Source organism: Moschus berezovskii, chromosome 15 (genome assembly GCF_049115385.1).
Source record: "Moschus berezovskii isolate FMDL1 chromosome 15, NW_MosBer_1.0, whole genome shotgun sequence".
NCBI classification, from domain to species: Eukaryota; Metazoa; Chordata; class Mammalia; order Artiodactyla; family Moschidae; genus Moschus; species Moschus berezovskii.
Window position 1 is genome coordinate 17,299,966 of NC_142474.1, and position 16,132 is coordinate 17,316,097.

The following is a 16,132-nucleotide window of genomic DNA, read 5'->3' on the forward strand; positions in this document are numbered from 1 at the left end:
GAGTTGGACTGCCTGGGTTCAAAACCCAGCTCTGACCCTTCCTAGCTGTGTGGCCTTGGGAAAGTCACTCTACCTCTCTGTGCCTCCATTTCCTCACTTATAAAGTAGATATTAAAAAGAATCGTTGTCGGGACTTCCCTGGCGGTCCAGTAGTTAAGAATGTGTCTTGCAATGCAGGGTACATGGGCTCGATCCCTGGTCAGGGAACTAAGATTCCACATGCTATGCGGCATGGCCAAAAGAAAAAAACAAACAGGAAGATGAAAGAAAATAATACAAAACAAAGTTTGAGCCCCTACCCCTTGCCGTGAACTGCCCCCAGGCTAGGCCAACCACTGTCACACTCTCCACTCACTAGACCAATGCAGAAGTCGTCGCTCTGGTCTGGGGGCTCCATCCTCAGTCCCCACAGTCTGCTTCCCACACAGACTTCTGGGAGAAGTCTTCCCCACGTGTTCCCATCCCTCACCATCCTATCTAATCAGCTAATCACAACCCATTCTCCATCCCAGCCAGTCTTCCCAGCTTTATGTTTGACCCATGACATGCTGGGGAAGACTGAAAGCAGGAGAAGGGGATGACAGAGGACGAGATGGTTGGATGGCATCAGCGACTCAATGGACATGAGTTTGAGCAAACTCTGGGAGATAGTAAAGGACAAGGAAGCCTGGTGTGCTGCAGTCCCTGGGGTCACGGAGAGTCGGACACAACTGAGCCTATCAAGTTTTTACAGACCATGTGCATATTTTCCTTATTTGCTCTGCTTTTATCTCCCCAACTGGAAGGTCAGCTTTGTGAGAGCACAGATTTTTGCCTCGTTGCTTCTTTGCTGAATCTCCAACCTCTAGAACATTGTCTGGCATATAGTGTGTGTTAGTCACTCAGTCGTGTCCAGCTCTTTGTGACCCCATGGGCTGTAGCCTGCCAGGCTCCTCTGTCCATGGGATTCTCCAGGCAAGAATACTGGAGTGGGTTGCCATTTCCTCCTCCAGGGGAATCTTCCCAACCGAGGGATCGAACCTGTGTCTCCTGCACTGCAGGCAGATCCTTCACTATCTGAGCCACCACGGAAGCCCCCCGGCACCCAGTAGTGCTCAGTAAATATTTGTGGGAGGGAGGGGTAGATGGAGGGAGGGATGGAAGAAGGGAGAAACAGAGGGAGGGAGGGATGAATGGGTCCTATCCAGGGCCCCCTAAGATAAAGAGATACAGGCCTCCGTCCCAGGTCTGCCCAGCCCCACAACCTATGCCCCAACTACAGCACTCTCCTGCCACTGCCTGGCCTGTCCCCGGGGCAGAGCCTCTGACCTCCCTGGTTACACGGGACAGTGTGCAAGGGTGAGACAGCTCTAAGCCCCGAGCCCCACCCCACATGGCTCAGGCACGGACTGGGTACCAGGGATGCTTGTTGCATGAGCCAGGGGTTACTGAAGCGTGAGCCAGGGGCCATCCATGGGCCAGGGCAGCCAGGACAAGTCTGGTCCTGTGTTCCCGGAGCAAGCACACGCACAGCTGTCAGACCTCAAACCGGCTCCGCCAGTGCGGCCGGGGCGGGGTGGGCACTGCAGGCTCAGGCTGGCATGGCGGGCAGATCAAGGGGCGCTGCCTGAGCGGGAACCCACTGCCCCGGGAGGATGATGGTTCAGCAAGCGGATCGTGCTGCTCCCACTAACCTCGGCCCTGTGGAAATGGAACTGTTCCAGTCCAGGTGGCTTTCAGGTCTCTTTCTGGACAGGAAGGAGACCCCCTTTCCAGATCCTAGGTCCTGACCTGCTCTGTAAAGGGCGGGGTCCCTTCTTGAATCACTAACAGCCCATAAGGACGATTCTTCCTGTGCCCCATGAAACCCAGTTCCAAGCCCTAGGACCTGTCCTCAGCCAGGAAGCCTGAAATGGGGAAGGAGGCAATATCAGAGCTCGACAAGGCAGCAGGCAACCTGGTGTAAAGCCCCGCTCTGCACTCAGGTGCAGCACGGCCCTGGGCCAATACAGGTGGGTCCAGACCATTTCCCCAGGGGGAAAGCTGCGCTGGGCATGGGTTCCAGGGACTTTCTGCCATCCCAACCTGCAGAGTTATCTAGAAGAGGCCACCTTGGAGACTCCAGCCCTCTCCCAGAGCCCACCCCTGGGGTGGACGTGGCCAGAGCCTAGACTTGCACTCACGTCCCTACTCCTCACAGAAACAACAGTAATAAACAGACCTGCTAGTTACTGAACACTTTACTCTGTGCCTGCCATGCCGGCTTTACAGGCCCTGTTTCATCTGGTCCTCCCGACAACACTGTGAGGTAGGGACCGTTACTGTGCCCATTTCCCAGCAGAGGAAACTGAGGCCCAGATCACATGGCAAGTTGGAGTCCAGGTCCCCAACCCCACCCCGAGGTCACACGGGCAGCCTCTCTCTCCCCAAGAGAGATCAAAATAGGAAAGAAATCTCAGGTACTCCTGAAATCTATAACTGGAATTGGAGGAGGTGGGCAGGGTCCATATTTCCGAAATCCATAGGCCTTCCTGAGTCCTGAGAGGCCAAACCCTAACCCTGCCCCTTTTGTGTCACCCAGGTCATGGGTGTACCATTCTGAGCCTCAGTTTTCACATCTATAAAATGGGTAGGATCCTGCCAGGTTAGCCTAAGGTATACCATTGTTTAAAGAAAGCCACAGAAAGGAGGCACTTTCCTGGCAGTCTAGTGGTTAAGACTTCAGACTTCCACTGCAGGTAGCACGGGTTCGATCCCTGGTCTGGGAACTAAGATGCCGCATGGTATGGCCCAAATATTTTCAAAACTAAAATAAAATTTAAAAATAAATAAATTCCCTCTTCTAACAAATAAAAATAAATAAAGCTTGGAGCCGGAAGACTCAGTCCAGCCCTCAGAACAAGGTGGAGAAGCTGCTTGGCCTCCGTGCCTTCAGATGGATCGGGGGGAGGGGAGTGAACGAGAACAGGAAGCCCAGTGGTGTGCGATGTAGACTCAGCCCCGCATCACCAGCAGCCCAAGAGGAAGGATGATTCTTCCTGCGCTTCACGAAACCCAGTTCCAAGCCTGTCACTCCCACCTCCAAACACAGCCTGAATCCACCTCCTTCCCTCCCACCAGAGTCACCCCTCAGGTCAACCCCCCAGGCTGGCCGGTTCCCTACAGAGAGTGTCTCTGAAATGTCCATCTGAACCCATCACTCCTGCCTAACGCCCCTCACAGCCCACACTCCAAGACAAAAGACAAAGTCCTCACGGGGGCCTCCAAGGTCCCCCAGTGGACACTCCCACCCCACGCCCCTTCCCTCCTCCTGCTCCGCCCACACTGGCCACTTCCCCTTTCCCTAAGAACCCGATACACAATTGCCTCGGAGCCTTGGCACTTGCTATTCCCTCCACCAGCACCTACTTCCTTCAGGGGCCTTACTCAGACGTCTCCTGCTCAAAGAGGCCTGTCCCAAACACCAGTTTAAACAGCAACACACTCAGCCAATTCCGCTCTCTCTTTGAGTCTCATTTCAAAAGCCACCTCCTCACAGGAGGCCTCTCTGACCTCCCCCAAGTGAGAACCTTCAACTTCTCCTTCCTAGCGGGGACCGTAGCTGTGATGACATAACACACTGGATGAGTCTATGTCTGAGGAGGAGGACCGGGGCCACTTCCGTCTCACTCCCAGCCAAATACTCGGCAGTGGGTGTAACAGTCATAACAGTTCACAGCCGGGATGCTTGGGCCGTCCGGTCGGAATGGACAAAGTACAGGGCCTAGCATGGAGTCGGTACTTGGTAGTTACTGGATGAATGAACAAATGGATGGATGGAGGGATGATGGACAGATGGAGGGATGGTGGATGATAGATGGATGGACGGATGGATGAATAAGTGAACACACCATGGGCCTGGGACTTACCAGAGATGCCCAGGGCTCTGAGAAGGTGGCTCAGAGAAGGGAAGGGTCCACCCTAGCCCACCAGTCAGGCTCTGCAGCTGGAGTCTCTGCTCCTGCACAGCCCGACTTTCATTTCCCATCCTCTCGGTCTAAGGAAGCTCCGTACCCCCCACCCCGGGGAATGAGTGAGGAGGAGGGGCAGATGGCCCCCTGGTTCCCAAAGAGGGGGGCGCTCCCAGGCTCCATCTGTCCCACCACAAAGGGGCTTTGTCCTCAGTGCTGAGAGCCCGGGGCAGACCGGAAGCTGCCCCTCAGCCACCCAGCAGGTCCCAGCACCCCCGGTCAGCTGAGCTAACAGCTCCAAAACCGGATCCCAGGGGCTGGCATGGTACTGAGCACAGCCTTCTAAAATCTCATTAATCCTCCCTGGGAGCCGTAGGACGGAGGTTCTAGGATGACCCCCATTTTTACATATGGGGAAACTGAGGCAAAGTCACTTGGCCAAGGTCTCCCAGCCAGCAAAGAGCAAAGCCGGGATTCAGACCCAAGCCCGCCTGGCACTAGCATCTTCAGCCCCTGCTCTCAACTCGCCCTGTCTCTGGGTTCAGAAGGGTGGAGGCGCCTTTTTTGGAGGCACAAGTGGGCAACCACACCTGGCCGTTCACCTGTAGCAGAAGACCACTGCCCTTTGGAGCTTTACCCAGCAAGGGAGGGGGTCAGGCTCTGGACCCAGAGCCCTTGCTCCATGCCCAGCCCATGGCCCAGGTGTCTTCGCAATCTGCCGGCCAGGCCCCAACACGTTTCCACCACTTCCTGCCAGGTAGGCATCCACAGGGAAAGGCTGGGAGGGCAGACAGACCAGGGGGTAGTCTTCCCCCACCCCTCACCCGCAGCTCCCCTGTCAATGCCTGGCACCCACCTTCTCTCCAGGCCCATCTGCTCTCAGGGCAGTCACCAGGGCCACTTCACCAAGGCCACAGTGCCAACGGGACACCTACCCTCAGTGGGCACTAACCACAGGGCCAGGCAAATCAGTCCTGCCCATCACCACCACCACCCCCACCTCTGTGGCTTCTCCTTGCTGCACAAGGGTAGTGTGTAGACTCCCCAGGGAGGGACTCCCAGCCCCCCACTGATTGGCACCAGCCACCTGCCAGGAGAAAACTCTGCGGTTCCTCTGAACTCCAACAAGAGTAGAGCTACTCACACTGTACCTTCAGGCCTTTCACAAGTTCTACCTGCTCCCAGAGAACCGTTCCATTCTACCAAGGATGTCATATGTACTGCTTCCTCTAGGAAGTCTTCCCTGACTCACTTCTCCAAGACCCCAGACCAGCCCCTCCCTTCTGTCCCAGCTAGGGGCTCTTGATCCCTATCTTGAACCCCAGCCTCTGTGGGCTTCCTTCACTTGGCAACAGTAACTGAGCACCTGAGCCCAGCCTGATCCTTCTCTCCGCCCTCCCTTCACACCTTCAGCAAGAGGCCGGCCCTGCTCCCAGAAGTCGCAGTCCAAAGCCTTGCCTGACCAACCTCATCACCATCTAACTGCCCTGGATCTGACCTCCCCACTTCCCTGGATCTTTGCTCACCCTGTCTCTTCTTGCTGGCAGGACCTCACCCTTTCTCTCCCTCATGAGCTCCTGCTCACCCTTTAAGCTTCAGGCCGGGTATCACCTCCCCTGTAAAGCCTTTCTGGCATCATAACAGCTGCCCCAGTTCATATGGCATCTACCCGGTGGTGGGGCCATGATCAGGGTCTGTGTCTGGCTCCCCTGGGGTGTAGGCTGCTCCCAGAGTGCCTCTTTGGGGGCCCCGGCACCCAGAATAAGGCCCAGATCTCACCGGCAGATAGTCCAAAGGCCAGCTGCCAACCCCCTGCCTGGAGAACCCACAGGCAAAAGCCAGGAGCAACTCCCAGAGGCAGAACTGCCTCCTATTTTACCCACACTGCCCACAGATCTAAGGTAGGGGTGGAGTGGGGGAGGGGGGCTTTCCACCAACAGCCAACTGGTAACCAAACCCACGTTGTTTCTAAAACTAGGGCACAGGAGAGAAATGGGAACAGCAGATTTGTCCCCAAATAGAACGGTGGCTCATCTGGTTCCAGGGCCTCTGGGAACACCTGGCGGGGGTGGGGGTGGGGAGGGCAGGTGGCTGCTCCCAAGGCTGCAAAGGGAGATCTGAAGTTTGGAGAATGGGGAGGTCAACACCACTGCAGCTGGAGATGGTGATGCAGACACCCCGCCCACCTCCCTCAGGGTTAGTCCCAATCCAATCCCACTTGCCCCCACCTACCCACTGGGTGCTCCCTAAACTGACCCACCTCCCAGCCTTTGCCCACTTGCATCCTCTGCCCAGAATGCTGTTGCCCTGGCTGTCAGTCAGAATCCTGCCCCTCCTTGGCATCGTGGCCACCGACTGGGCACTTTGTATAAGCCTGACACAGGTGGGCACCTGGGGGAATGAGCTTATCAAATCTTCCCAAAAGTCATATGAGGAAAAGACTCCTGCCCCCATCTCACAGATACGAAAACTGAGGCTCAAAAAGAAAAGCCATTGGCTTAGGACACAGAGCAGAGGAGGCAGGTGGACCAGATGGAAGGTGGTGGGACCTGGGTGGTGGCAGCCAGAGAACCACCCAAGAGGCCTGACAGGGCCTGGTTCACCTTTCTATGTCAGCCCAGCCTTGGGGACTTGGCATAGCTCAGGGCCAGAGAACCTCACTGGCCCAGATAGAACAAGAGCCCCTACATCCTTCTGACCTTCCCCTTAGGGTGGTTGAGGACTGAGGAGCCAACCTGGGGCAATGTGATACAACTGTCTCCCCTCAAATATGTACAGACCCACCGCACAGATGAGAAAACTGAGTCCTACAAGGGGACAGTTTCCCCATCTGGAAAGTGCGATGTGCCCCAGGAACGCCCTAGCTGTGACATTCCTCTATGGATTGACCTGGTGGATACTATTTCCTTTCTCTGAGTCTCAGGTTTCCTATTTGGAGACTGGAGCTGTGATTCCTCCCCATGTGTGCCAAGTTGCTTCAGTCATGTCCGACTCTTTGCAACCCTATGGGCCATAGCCTGCCAAGCTCCTCTGTCCGTGGGATTTTCCAAGCAAGAATACTGAAGGGGGTTCCCTTGCCTTCCTCCAGGGGATCTTCCTGACCCAGGGATCAAATCTGCATTTCTTATGTCTCCTGCACTGACAGGCAGGTTCTTTATCACTTTTCCAGCGCTACCTGGAAAGCCTTGATACAATTAGAATAAAGTAACAGCCAACACATATTGAGTGTTTCCTAAATGCTGGCATTGCTCAAAGCATCACGCATAATGCCTCACTTGATCCCTAGAACAAGTCTGTGATACAGATATTCCTATCAGGCCTGTTTTTCAAATGGGGAAACTGAGGCACGGAGCAGTGAGCTGACTCACAAAGTCACATCGCTAGCATGGAGGCAGAAGAGAAGCCTGTGGGGCTGGGGACAGCGGTGGGGGTGTGGGGGTGCTTCCCAGAAGAGTCTCCTGGCCTTCACGCTGCCCCGAGAGGAAAGTGGGGAGAGGGCTGGAGGAGAGGTCAGGGGTCAGGCAGGAGGAACGGAGGACAGGGCAGGGCAGGCCTGTGGTATTCAGGAGGCCCTGGGTCCGCACCCAAGCCACTGTCCTTTTGCTCCTCTGAGCCTCTATTTGGTAAAATGGGGCCAGCACTGCTGCCTTGCAGGGACGGCGTGGGGACGGGACATGGACATTCGTCTGCCACTGAGCGAGGGCTCAACTGTGTGCTCAGGAAAAAAGCCTCAGGGCTGGGTCGACAGCTCACTGCTCCTCCAGGATCTGGGTGGAATCTGATTCTATGCTCTGCAGGGGCAGGAAAGGGGTACAGCCTACCTCTTCTCTAATTCCTGGAGAGAACCCTCCGAGCTCTTCCAGCTTTCCAGGCTGTGTGACCTCGGACAAATCACTTCACCTCTCTGAACTTCTGGCTCCTCCTTTTGCTACTAAATCAAGGCTTTCACAGGGCCCAGAGGGAGGAGCTCCTCCCTGGAAGGACTGAGAGCGTATGCAGGGAGGGCAGCTCAGTTCAGCCTGCCTACGCGGAGAGAGCAGTGCCTGGCATGATGCTGCCTTGAGACCTCCATGTCTTCATCCTGCCAAATGAAATCTGCTGGGTTTTTTTATTTTGGCTGCGAGGCTTATAGAATCTTAAGCTCCTGACCAGAGATTGAACCTCTGCAATGGAAGGACAGAGTCCGAACCACTGGATCACCAGGGAATTCCCCAAATGAAGATTAATAGATGGTCTGTCTCCCTCCCAGCCCTGCTGGGGATGATTAAAGGTGATGGTGAAAAGTCCTTGGTAAACTGCAAAGCGTGGCACCCTCCTTGAGAGTGATGACGATCAATGTACTCCCGTAGAGGCAAGAAGAATCCTGTGACTTATCATCTAAGGTAGAATGTGCTAGAGCCATGAGGGAAGGCAGAGAATAGGGGTGGGGGGACAGAGGAGCTTGGAAAGTGTAGACTTGGGTTGGGGCAGAGGGTGGTCAGCCAGAAGGGTGCCTTTCCAGAGGCAGAGACATCTCAGCCACATGGAGATGGCGGGAGAGGGCGGGAACGCCTGGCAGCGGGACCCGCAGAGTCAAAGCTCAGACGCTAGACTGCCCAGGGCCGGCAGGAAGGCAGCCGATGATTCAGAAAGGCTAACGGGTCACCTGAGTGAAAGGGGAAAGTGGGAGGTGACAGGGTGGAGTGGAGGGAAGAGCAGTCCAGACCACCGCCGCGTCCAGGAGCCCTTGCTGTGGGCCCTGGGCCCCTCCAGCCTCCCTCAGCTTCAGCTGCGCCTCCCCCAAAACACAAGAGCGGCGACAGTCCCTGACTCCAGGCCCAGCGGGCAAAGATGCAAAGCACGCAGTGCTCAAACAGCAGCCACTTTTGGAGAAATGGACCCATTCAGTAAGGGAGTCCTTGAATGCCAGGGCTCAGGACACTCAAAGGCCTTCACAAGCCACAGGAGGGAAGGCGCTGAGGCGGGAGGTGGGCTCAGGGAGGCTGGAGGGAGCTGGCGGCTTGCAATTGGTCTGGCCACCAAACCTGTCTGTCTATAGTTAACCTCCCCGCCCCCATCCCCGCCCCAGTGGACAAGCCTGGACACGGGCGTCCAGTCTCAGGCCTCAGGGTTCCTGGATTCGCCGGCCTGCAGAGACCCAGAATTCCCGCCTCATCAGGGAATCACCTTCATAATCACGGGCACTCAGAAATCCTAAGCACGGACTGCGTGGGGGCCCGGAGCCAGAGCAGACACACATTCGCTTGCCTTACCTTCACGCCACCTGGTCAAAGTTGCACTGGCCCTGCCATTCCCACTTCAGAGATGGGGAGACTCATGCTCAGAGCCACCATTTCCCCGCAATTACACACAGCAAACAAGGGGCACAGGTAGGACTTGAACCCAGAATCTATTCGCTCCAAAAATCTGAGTGGAAGTAGCGTCCATGGAGCACCCATGCTATGCTGATCCTGGGAGCTGGGAGATCCCTGAAAGTCCCAGGATTCCAGATCTGAGTGGAGATCCACCAGCCAGGGCTGGAAGCCCAGGGAGGCAGGACTGCCTGTCAGCCCAGCCACACATCCACACTATTCCCAGGGCAAGACCTCAGCTAAGCTGAGCTCTCATTCAGTGGGACTCAGATGCTACACATCAACCAGAAGCCAGAAATCTGGGCTCACACTCTGATGGGTGACTGTGGCTCCAGCTCTTAGCCTCTCTGAGCCTCAGTTTCCTCTTCTGTGTAATAAAAACAAAAATTCCTCCCACCCCCAGATGACACAAAGGATGGAATGAGTCACCTTGCTGTGACCTGGTCACTGACATCAGATAGAGTAAAAGTCAAGACCGAGAATTTGGATAAAGCAGCCGGAAAGAGGAGCTCCCCAGGTGGTTCAGTGGTAAACAATCTGCTTGCTGCCAATGCAGGAGACATGGTTTCGATACCTGGGTCGGGAAGATCCCCTGGAGAAGGAAATGGCCACCCACTCCAGTATTTTTGCCTGAAGAATTCCACAGAGAGCGGAGCCTGGCGGAGCGTAGGGTTACAAAGAGTCGGACACAACTGAGCGACTAAACAACGAAACAAGCCCCAGAGAGAAGATAAGCAGACCTTGACAGAGTAGACCAAGCTTCCGGATGCCACTCCAAGCCCGATTTCCATCCCATAGCAGCAGGAGTCCACCTGCGCCAGCCTCACGGCCCAGCAGGTCTGAGGATCCCAAAGACCCATCCCCACAGTCTCTCAACAGCCCCCAGCCCCACTGACAACCCCAGGCCCACCGGCATCAATAAGGACGCAGCCGGAGCCAGCCCCTGGAGAACCCCTGCTAGGATCCCTGTCTCAGAACCTCAGGAGGGAAGAGCCCTCACCAGACAGATGAGGAACCTCAGGAACGGAGCTCAAAGAGGCTGGGACAAGATCACTGGACTACTTCTCCTCTCTGACTTCTCATTTTGTTCTGGAACTCTGCTGGACAGTTTCAAGCGGAGGAGAGGAGCTGAGGCCCAGGTTGGAGGGGAAGTCACTTGCTCAAGGTCTTGCAGCAAGGAGTGGGGAAATTGGGGTTCTGACTTCCAGCTCTGGGATCTTCCCCAAGCATCTACTCCTTAACTCCGCCTCCCCAACCCCTGCATTGTATTGTGGGGCTGTATTGTGAATAAGCTGGCTGGGTGGGGACAGCCCTGGATGAAAAGATAGGAGATGTGCATTTTTCACCCTGCTTGAATACTATGTCCTGGGTCTTTCTGGCCTCAATTCCCCCATCTGTGAAAAGAGAAGCTCAGAATAGATCAGGAATGACAAACTCATGGACATACACAGTGATATCTAACATTACTAATCCATCACAGCACTCTTTCCCATGAAGCCTCAGACTGGGCCTCAGCATTGCTTTTTAACAGAGCAGTCCAGGTCTGGGGGATTGAGTCCTAGGGCCATCCCTAGATTGGGTAACATCTGAGTCCTCCCCAAGGGAGGGGAGGACTTCCCAGGTGGCGCTAGTGGTAAAGAACCCACCTGCCAGTGCAGGAGACATAAGAGACATGGGTTCGATCCCTGGGTCAGAAAGATCCCCTGGAGGAGGGCATGGCAACCCACTCCCGTATTCTTGCCTGGAGAATCCCACGGACAGAGGAGCCTAGCAGGCTACAGCCATAGGGTTGCAAAGACGCAGACACGACTAAAATGACTTACCATGCACACAAGGGAGGAGAAGGGAGAAAGAAAGATGTATTGTTACTGGACATCCAGTAGTTTCAAGCGCTGGGAGACATTTGTTGATTTAATCCTAAGGAGGGAGGTGTGCACAAGCTGAGGTTCAGAGAGGCTGAGTGATCTGCCTTTGGACAGACAGCGGGGAACGGGGCCTTGAACACAGGGGAGGTACCTCCCCTCCCCAGGAATAGTGATACAGAGCCAGCCACTAGGTGAGAACCTAGGTTATGGCCTCACCTCGTCCTCCTTTTGGCCCTACTAAGTGCAAGCCCCATACCCATTTTACAGCTTCAGAAACTGAGTCACAGGAAGGGGGTGTCAGCTGCCAGAAAACGATGGACTTGACCACGTATCTAGCTGTTCCCGCCCCATTCATCCAGCTAACGTGTGCTAAATGCTTTATTTCAGTCCCCTTGGGACACCCCAGGAGCCATGACTCATACCATCCCACTTCACAGATGAGGAAATTGAGGTGCCCCCAAAGGAAGAGGCCCCCAACCCTCTAGGGGCTCAAGTGGAGACCAGAGTGGTTTACTATGGAGATAAGTGAGGAGGAGCAACGGAGAGGAAGTAAAGGGCTGGGGGAACCCAAGAGAGATAGAGGCTGGGTGGCCACTCAGCTAAGGCAGGAAATGAGGCTCTGGTCAAAAGGCCCAGGGCAGGGGGCGGAGGCCTCTGAAGGATCTCTTAGGCCTGCAGAGGCATGGGAGGCCCTGCCCTGGACTAGGAGCCCAGAGCCCCAAGCCTAGGTTCAGCCCTGTCACTTGGCAACTGGGAGACCCTACCAAGTGTCTTTCCCCTCCAGGTCTCAGTATTCACAGGTGGAAAATGGGCTAATATCACTGAAGGCAAGCTTTCCAAAAGCTGGGACAGGCTGGACCCACAGAGCTCTCCCCAACTCAGCCTCCTCACACACACAGGGCAAGGCAGGACTCCGGTCACCCAGTGTACAGATGGCCTTGGCCACCAACATCCTTTCTGAGGCCAGCACCTTCAGAGTTAGTGAGCTCATCCCCTTGAAGCCTTCATGGGACAGCTGGGGAAGGGTCAACTCATCGAGGCAACTGACGCGCCCACGTTCACACCGCACAGGGCAGGTCCCACTCCCCTGAGCACCTGCTGGTTCCAGGCACTAGGCTTACAGCCCTCCTTGAACCCTCATCCCATAGGGAGATATTCACTTTTCCCATTTTCAAGACAAGGAAGCTAAGTCTCAGAAAGATAGGATGAGTGAGCCAAGGACACATGGCAAGCAGGCATGGTCAGAACTTGAACGCAGGCCTGTCTGCCTCCTGAGCCCTTACTGTACCTTAGTCTCCATCTCCCCAGCTGACCACTTCCTGCTCCCAGCCTCCAGCCACTCTGCGTGGCACTGCTCCTACCCCAGGCTATCACCCTCTCCTGCTTTCCTGCTACCGAACTCCTACTCTACTTGCAAAGTCCAGCCTCCAGTGCCTCCTCCTCTTGACACCTGATCTAGGCCCCCACAGAATATGTGGAGTCCAGCCCACAGGCTGACTTCTCCCAGGTGACTTGGTCAGCTCTGACCTCCCTGGTCTCCAAGTTGGAGCTGTTCACACAGGGGACACCAATCAGCGCCTTGTGCGAAGATGGAGGCCAAACTCTTTCCCAAGGCCCATGTGGCCCCACATGGCCCAGCCCTGCTGATAACATCCCCTCATTTCACCTCTCACCTGCTGGCCTTAATTTTCTGTGCTCCAAACTCACAGGCTTTCCCATTGTTTCTCCAGAACAGTGCACACTCCATGCCTCAGGGCCTTTGCACATGAGTTCCCTCTGCCTGGTAAGCCCTATCCCCAGCTCCATGCCTGGTGGACTCCTCCATGCTTCTCTCACAACTCTTCTGCACCCCACACCTCTCTCTCAACCCTTATCACATCTGTGATTATATATTCATTTACTTGGTAACTTGTTTGCTATTATACTTGGCTCAGCCTCTAGACTTACATTTCTGGGCAGCCAGGACTGTTCACAATTCCCCAGCAAGGACCCACCCAAGCTGACCACTCCCACACACGTCCCAGAGCCTCCCCCAGGGGCCCTGGGACATGTCTGAGCTGAAAGGAAGAAAGAGTACTGTGTCCCCTTCTTTGTTGAGGAAAATGCTGCTCCCCACCCCCGCCCCGTCACCACCTCCTGGAAGCCTCCCAAGGTCTCCTACAGCTCCCACTGCTAACCCATCACACACTGCTCAGCTCAAGATCAAAGCTCCTAGAACATCACAGGTACTCAACACAGGGCCAAGGATGCTTGTATCTTGGCAGGTTTGGGAAAACGGGGTCAGTTGAGGTTCAGGGAATGGGTGGTTGGTCACAGGCCACTGAGCCATCTCCTTCCTGGCTCCTGGGGTTTGAGGGAGCCAGACAACCTCCCCTCACCCACCACCCCACCACTCCCAGGTCACAATCAGGGTAGAAGCCAAAGCAGGAACTGGCTATGAGCTGGGGATACTTCACGCCTGGGAAGAGGCTAGGGGAGAGGAGGAGAAAGCTGGGAGGCCTTCCTGGAAAAGGTGGGCCTTAAACGAAGCCTTACAGAGCAAAAGCAGACAAGCAGCTCTTACAGGAGAGGGCACTCCCCGTGGGGAAACCTTCAGGAGCAAAGGCCCAGGGGGTCACACAGGAGGGCCTAGGCAGGCAGTCAGCTGAGAGAGGTGACACACTGTAAATCATTTCCTTGGGTGGAAAGACCACATCACCATGGCACACCACCTCACCCAAAGGGCCTCGTGGCTTCCACACAATCACTCATCGGAGTCTTTTCCAACACTGTTGTGTACCTGGTCCCATACTGAGAAACACCCATTCCTCCATCACAGGAAGGGAACAAGGGCAGCCAGACCCGGGACTCTGAGCTGTAGGCTCTGATACCAGCTTCAAACTGTGTGGCTCGGTCAAGTCACTTCCGCTCTCAGAGCCTGTCTCTTCCCCAGCAAAAAGGAGATATACACAAAAGTCCCTACCTCCTAGGAGGTACTCGATAGATGTTAGCAGCTATCATTCTCATAGGCCCATTTTATACTGAACAAAACTGAAGCCAGAAGGAGAAGCGAATTGTCTTAAGTACTGGGTGGCAAGACTGCACTGAGGCTGGTTCCTCTTCAAGGGGTTAGGAGGTGGCTTTGGGGACACCAATCCACCCTCTTTGGGGATAAGCCCCACAAGAGCCAGCCATCTCATCTCATGCCCGTCTTTTTCAGGCCATTCATCCAGTGCCGTGCTCATTTATTGAACACCTACTACATGCCAAGGCCCTACCTACAGAAGTGCCTACAGGTTTCCCCTGGGGATCCCCACCTCATACAAGCAGACTCAGAGGGGCGGTCCTTTGGCCCAGGTAACCCAGTGTGACCAGAAGCCTAGGTCTTGTCTCTCCAGCCAGAAAGCCAAGATGAGGGTCAGCAACAGCATCAGCCTGCTCCATTCTTGAAATCAAGTCTGATCTCAGCTTACTGAAGCCAGGCCTGGAGTCACCCCAGGTGATCCAGAGACCACTGCCCCAACTGGACAGAGTCTCTGAAGCCAGGGACGCCTCACCCAGGGTCACACAGGCTCTGTCCACCCTCAAGTCTGCCTGAAGGCCCCAGAGGTTGAACTGCTACCCCACAGGTGAGCCCCTTCTGCTCACCCTGTCCTTCCACCAGCCCAGTAAGCCCAGTCAGGCTCACAGCTGGACCTGATGAGGGCCCCCAGCTCAGAGAGGGTAGGCAGTTGCTTGAGGAAACACAGCAAAGCAAGAAAGTGGTAGCCCCCGTTGGGACTCAAACCCACTACCATCCCCAGCTCAGGCAGGCAGACGGACCCGGCCTGGTGGCGAAATCTTAAACTTTTGCCAACTTCTGAGCAGACAGGAGGTAGGGCCTGCCCAGAGAGGAGGCTGGGGGCTGTGGGCAGCTGGGACCAACCACATTTTGGCCCAGTCCTTTCCAGGCCGGCAGCACCAGGCCCTACCCGAGGCCCCACGAGGACAAGGAGATCCTAGTGTCCTGGCCCGGCACCCTCTGCCGGGTGCCCCCAGGCCCACCCTGCCGGCCCCTCTCCACCTCCCATCCCGGGTCGGGGGCGCCAGGCTGGGTAGCGGCGGCCAGAGGCGGCGCCGACTGGTTCAGATTTCAGATTTGGCCTAGACCTGGCCTGGGGGCTCAGGCCCGGCTCGCTGCTCTCAGGGGGCCCGCAGAGGGAGGGTGAGCGGGAGGGGGGTGGTCCTCGCACGGACAAGACCCCTACGCCCTCCACCCTGCCCCCTCCCCCCCGCGGCATCACAACAAAAGGCCGCGCCAGACAAGTCCCGGTGCGCCCGCCCTGCGCTCCGGGATCGCCGCTCGGCTCGAAGGGTGAGGGTTGCAGCGGGGGCAGGAGCCCCGCGGCCCAGCGATCGGGCGCCAGGGTGGTCCCCGGCCGGGGGGCTCCCTCACGCGGGCCGGGAGCCGGGGCCGGCGGAGGGGCGGGGGGCGCTCACCTGGACCAGCGGGCAGGCGGACGCACCGGGCAGACAGACGAACTGGAGGACGGACCGCCGGACGGCCAGGGGTTCGGGCACACGGCGGCCTGGCCGCTCCGGCTCCCGGGCCGGAATGGATTCCGGGCCGGGAGAGACAGATCGAGAGAGAAAGGGAGGCGGAGGAGGAGGAGGCGGCGGCCCGGGGAGGGGAGGAGGAGGGAGGGAGCGCGCGAGCAGGGAGGAGGGGCCCGGCAGGCCGCCGGGAGCGGGAGGAAGGAGGAAGCGTGCCGGGACGGGTCCCCGCCGGTGACCTGGGAGAGTCCCGCGCGCGGCCTCCCCACGCCCGGGGTCCGGCGGCCAGGGAATGGAAGGGCAGGGGCACCGGCCACGGAAGCCCCGCCCCCCACCCCGCCCTGAGAGTGCTCCCTACATGGGGCACCCACCCATCAGCTCTCAAGCCAAAATACCCTCCCCAACTCCTCCGATCCTACCCGTACCCAGCTGACCCCAAATCTACCTCTCATGAAATTATTACTAATAATTAGTA

At 56.6% G+C, this 16,132-nt stretch overlaps 1 protein-coding gene across 5 annotated transcripts in view; it reads right to left on the reverse strand.

The window, feature by feature from the left end:
- Window positions 1–15,922, reverse strand: part of SRC (SRC proto-oncogene, non-receptor tyrosine kinase) — a 56,119-nt gene extending 40,197 nt beyond the window's left edge. For all 5 annotated transcript variants that reach the window (XM_055437161.2, XM_055437145.2, XM_055437156.2 and 2 more), the window contains exon 1: window positions 15,604–15,922. The gene's annotated coding sequence lies outside the window, so the exon portion shown is untranslated. The remainder of the gene's footprint in view (window positions 1–15,603) is intronic.
- Between the last annotated feature and the right edge of the window lie 210 nt (window positions 15,923–16,132).